Source organism: Triticum aestivum, chromosome 3B, assembly GCF_018294505.1.
Source record: "Triticum aestivum cultivar Chinese Spring chromosome 3B, IWGSC CS RefSeq v2.1, whole genome shotgun sequence".
In the NCBI taxonomy this organism is placed as follows: domain Eukaryota; kingdom Viridiplantae; phylum Streptophyta; class Magnoliopsida; order Poales; family Poaceae; genus Triticum; species Triticum aestivum.
Window position 1 is genome coordinate 396352924 of NC_057801.1, and position 5565 is coordinate 396358488.

A 5565-nucleotide genomic window follows, 5' to 3' on the forward strand; every position below is an offset into this window, starting at 1 on the left:
GGGGTGCCCGGTGACACGATCTTCAACTGATGCGGGCTGCGCCAGGGGGACCCGGTATCCCCAATGCTATTCATCTTGTGCATGGAACCGCTGCATCGGCTGTTCCTCAAGGCCATGACAGTTGGTATCCTCACCCCCCTGGCACGTCGTGGACTACGACAGTGGATTTCCATGTTTGCGGATGATGTGACCATCTTCATCAGGCCGGAGCGGAGAGACTTGGCAGCCTGTGACTTGATCCTGCGCACCTTCGGTCAGGCTGCCGGTCTGCTTGTCAACATGGCAAAAAGCGCAGCACTTCCCATCCAATGCTCTGAGGAGCAGCTGACCCTTGTGTGTGACACACTTGGGTGCCCTGCCGCTGCATTCCCATGCAAATACCTGGGCCTCCCGCTCTCCCTCAGGAAGCTCACAGCGGCGCAACTGCAAGGGCTTGTGGATCAATTAGCCATGCGCCTGCCACACTGGAAGGCGGCGACCCTACCCAAGAGCAGTCGTGTGTTACTGGTACAATCGGTGCTGTCTGCCATACCGATCCATTCCATGCTGGCTCTTGGCTTGCCACCGAAGACCATCGCCGCGATGGTTAAGATTTGCCGAGGATTTTTGTGGGCCGGCAAGGCGGATGCAGGCGGAGGTGCCTGTGCAGTGGCCTGGAACCGGGTTTGCACGCCTAAGTGGGCCGGTGGACTTGGCATCCCCGATTTGGCCTGGACGAATGTGGCGCTACAAACCAGGTGGCTATGGTTACAGAGAGTGGATCGCGACAGGCCCTGGGCGGAGTTCTCCTTTTCGGTGCCAAGGGAGGCTAAGCAGCTTTTTCAGGCAGCAGCAAGGGTGACTGTTGGGAACGGGCGCGACACGCTTTTTTGGGAGGATCGCTGGCTCGACGGCTATTGGATTCAAGAGCTCGCACCGCGCGCATATGGCTCGGTCACGACAAGGATCAGAGGGACACGGACAGTATTCGAGGCCCTCGCGCACGGCCGGTGGGCCACGGACATCGGGCCTATTGGTGACATGGCCGGGATCGAGGAGTATATGAACATCTGGCTCCGGATTGGGGAGGTGCAGCTCCAGGAGGAAATTGTGGACTCCTTCTCCTGGTCTTGGGAAAGGAGTGGCGAGTTCTCGGCCCGATCGGCCTACGCGGCGAGATTCGCCGGACGGCAGGTGTCCCCCACGGCGGCTTTCACTTGGCAGTCGAAGGCTCCACTCCGATGCCGTTTCTTTGCATGGTTAGCAATCATGAACAGGTGCTGGACGTCGGACAGATTGGCGAGGCGAGGGCTACCGCACCAAGATGCCTGCCCATTTGTGATCAACAGGACCAAACGACCGGCCACCTACTTGTGGAGTGTGTGCTGGCACGGGAGGTTTGGGCCCGCATCTTCACGGCCTTCAACATGCCGGCTGGTGCGCCGCAGGCAGGAGAGGCACTGCAGGACTGGTGCACGAGGCACGGCTCGCCCGGGCGTAACGCGAAAACGATCCGCACCGTATGTCTGCTCACCCTGTGGGAGCTATGGAAGCACAGGAACGTCATAGTGTTCGACGGGGTGAACGTGAGCGTCACACGCCTTATGGAGCGAATAGGAAGCGAGAGTAGAGCTTGGATGCAGGTGGACATTTTGAGAGGAGACCTTGCAGCGGTCTTCATAGGGGCATCGGAGTGGGCACACGGCGAGTAGTCGGTTTAGTGCTTAGGCGGATGGCGACGAAACGCCGGTAATTATGTAATACAACTGCGGAGGGCTCTCCCCTCTTTCTTCTTTAATATATGATACGCACACTAGTGCGTATTCGAGAAAAAAAAGATATTACCAATCATACCCCCTCTACATATACTATTTTTTTTCGAGGGCTCTACTTATACTGTTGTGCTGTATATATCGCGAGTTCAGTTGAAAGTATGTGTGCATAGACGTCGTCACGTACACCCAGCAGTTGTTGCTGGTGTTGGTCGACGCGGATACAGCTAGTGGCCGGCACGGCGGGATCGGCTTTGTCTTGGGCGCATTAAGTGGCTTTCGGCGGGGTTGGCTTTGGTGGCACGGGCGACGGCCGGTGGCATCGGCTTCGGAGGTCTGGGCGGTGGCATAGGCTTCGGCGGTCCGGGCGGCGTTGGCGGCTTTGGACCCGGGTTTGGCCCGGGGTACGGCTGGTTGTGGAAGCATTTGGTCCCACATGCCTTGTAGCAATCCACCTGTTTATCTGTAATCAAGGAGAGTCATGCTGGTTATGTACGTACTGTACGAGCAAGTAAAACGCATGTTGCTCTTGTTTGGACGGTGGCACGCACCTGGTGGCAGGGTGAGGCAGGTCTGGGAGATGCACATCTTGAAGCACACCGGCGGCAGTTCCTTGTAGCAGTCCAGGATGCACGACTTCTTGCACTGGAAGTACTTCTGGACGTCGCCGCTGCTGCTGTTGTCGCACTTATGCATGCAGGTGGAGTAGCACTGCCAGCACTGGGTTTCATTTCCGGCTGGGGGAGGTTGGGGGTCCGCCGCTCCTGCTGCTGCGAAGAGCGCCGTCGCGGCCAGGAGGACGGCGATCTTGGCCGCCGCCATGGAGACCATGCTTCCCTAGTGTGTGAGGTGCGTGGAGATGGAGATGGACGGGTGTGACTGCCTTCGCACAAGAAAGGTGGTATAAATAGGGTTCTTCGATTCGGCGGTCGCGTCATCGTCATGCATGCAGATCGAGTGCACGGGACAATACGAAACTGAATCGGTTAGGCGCGGCCTGAAGATGCAGCACACGTCCCGCAACTACGTACTCCCTCATGCTTAATGCGCTCGTGCCAGCTTCGCATGCGTGGCGCATGAATGCATTTGGCAAAGTGGGCGTAGGCACGTCAAGGTTAAGCTGGACACATCAACAAGCATCCAAACTTCGCACTATACTGCTTGCCACAAATTAACCGTGCGTGTTGCGGGAAGGTGTATAGAGTGCATGGACGTTCCTGTTTCCACACCGCAAATGAGACATAGGTCGGACATTCTAAGGTTTCTTGCGTGCTTATTTGCCCAAGTTGAAAGAGAAAGAATAGCAAGCTCCCAAGAAAATATTCGTAAATGAGATATATGTTAGACGTTTCAAGGTTTCTTGCATGGCCGTGCACATTCTTACTACAAGAAATTCTCCCTGATCGGGGCACATTCTTACTACAAGAAATTCTCCCTGATCGGGGCACATTCTTACTACAAGAAATTCTCCCTGATCGGGGCACATTCTTGATGGTAACCATTTTTTGAAATCCAAGCTTAACCTTGACGTGAACAGCACATTTGTCTAACATAAATTAATCATTTTCTTTTAAAGAAATGTGAAGCATATATGGTACTATTGTTCTCCAAGATTTACAAACATATAGTATGTGTACGTGTTTCGATCCTTAATTCTTTCTTAGGGGGAAACCCAGTATAATAAATGTGTGCCATGCGACCAATCCGAAGATGTAAAATTTATAAGCCTACACATACACTGGTCATTGTAGAATTTCTTCCAGAAATAGAAAATATTGTTTGAAAATTTTAGACCATATGTAATAAGGACATGGATATTTTTTTAAATATACCGTACCATGATGGAAACATTTATTAAAAAACATAAAAAGTATTCTCATTCAGGCAGATATTTGTGTCCTCATTTTTGAGCTGCGCACAGTATTAGAAATTTTCAAGCAATGATCAGTAAACATATGGAGTTATAGACTTCCCGTGGTTGTAACTCCATGTTCTCAAAAAATATAAACGGATGGTGCGAGAAGTGAAGATTATTCTGCCGTGCATAATCACGGAGAACCATTCCCGTCCCTGTTGTGTTGTCTTTTGCACAGGAGGAACCATGGATGTTCAACTTTACCCATCTTGTTTCAGGAGGTGTCCGTGGAAATTAAAGCCACAACCAGTTTCTTGTTATCATGTGTGCTCTTCAACGAAAAGAGACCCCGTGATAACATTCTTGTTCCTTTCAATATGTCCTGGTTCGGTAACTGAGCAATGCTTACCATGCAATCTTGGTAGCAAATGGGGAAACATCTCGAGGCCTTGATGGGGGTGTCTGGCTTGGATTCTAAAAGTTCGTCGCGAACATATTATATGCACTAGAGCATCATTGGAACGGTCACGCGAGCGGTCTCAAATAGATCACCAGTGATATGAAAGCATCCACTCAGGACCAGAGGACACGAGCTGGGACACATCAACAAGCATCCAAACTCCTGCCATTGCTTGCGACAAATTAATTGTGTTGGGGGGAAGGGTCTACAAAGTGCATGGAAGTTGTTGTCCTATTTCACATCGCAACGAGACATATGTCAGACATTTCAAGGTTTATTGCATGCTTATTTGTCCAAGTTGGGAGAGAATACGTAGTAATCTTCCAAGAAAATATTGGTAACTTAGGAGGGCAAGACCCCCCCCCCCCCCCGGCAAACTGCCACAGACGACATATCGTCTGTTCGGTGCCCTGCTCATGGTGTTGGTAGAAGCTTGATGGAGCTCATCAAAAGCCAAACGATAAATGATTTCGACAGTGAGGGATCTGATTCGCTCTGTAGCCCATGAAAGACAGTCCTTGACCAACCGGGGAGATGGACGACCTTTTTAAGATTTTGTTAACATCTAGAGGGAGGAAGAACTGACGCGGTAGGTTAACATTCCATGTGCCATTGGCTCCAATAGTTTGAGTCCCATCGCAACCAGCATTGCACTTGTTTAATGACTAATTTCCTTGATGTCATGCGAGGAATCCAGCTGTCCCAACAAACTTGAACGCTCTGCCCATTACCTATGCACCAAAGGAGGCCCTTTTTCAGAAGTCCTATCCCATAGTTTGTTGTCTTCCCAAGTAGAGGATTAATTCCTAGAGAAAACAATGACATTTCGATAACATTTTAATTTTAACATGCTTGGACAAGGTCTTCATGGATAGCTACCAATGGCCAAGCCTATGTAGCGAGCAAAGCTTGGTCAAAAATTCGGAAATATCCAAATTCAATATCACCCTGGCCCTTGGGCTTGATGATCCTATCCCATGTGTTCCAATCTATTTTACACTTTCCTTGATTAAAACCCACCAGTAGTTGTGTACTACATGATTAAGATCATCACAGACAACCATCGGGAGCTTGAAAACGTTCATCATATATGGAGGGATTTCATGTGCAACGGACTTCATTAATATCTCTTTGCCCGCCTGAGATGGGTATTCATCCCCTCATGCCATGAACCACTTAGTATGATTTGCTTAAAGATTATGTGGCTTGAAGATTCAGAAATTTGCCCATTGACATGCGACCATCGGGCGTCGGGAGACCCCTAGTATTTTTCTTCAAATCTCACTATAACTACTTGTAATTGTGCATGCTCTGCCATTTTGGGCAAGAATTACCAAGCAAGAGGGAGCAGCTGCATGGATTAATGTTCTGGTGGGTTCCTTCTACAAATTTGTTAAGAATGCTCTAAACCTAACTTGCTTGATGACCATCGGCTTTAAAGAGTAGTAGGGTGTCATTGGCCAATCACATATGTGAAATTCTGGGCTGTTGAAATATAT

The 5565-nt window shown here is 50.0% G+C and overlaps 1 pseudogene across 1 annotated transcript; it reads right to left on the reverse strand.

Annotated features, from left to right (window-relative positions):
* Positions 1-1688: 1688 nt before the first annotated feature.
* On the reverse strand, positions 1689-2644 carry LOC123070041 (late cornified envelope-like proline-rich protein 1; annotated as a pseudogene). Its single transcript, XR_006433303.1, has 2 exons — positions 2303-2644; positions 1689-2214 (listed from the first exon to the last, which is right to left on the reverse strand). The product of XR_006433303.1 is annotated as a late cornified envelope-like proline-rich protein 1 (transcript).
* Positions 2645-5565: the final 2921 nt, after the last annotated feature.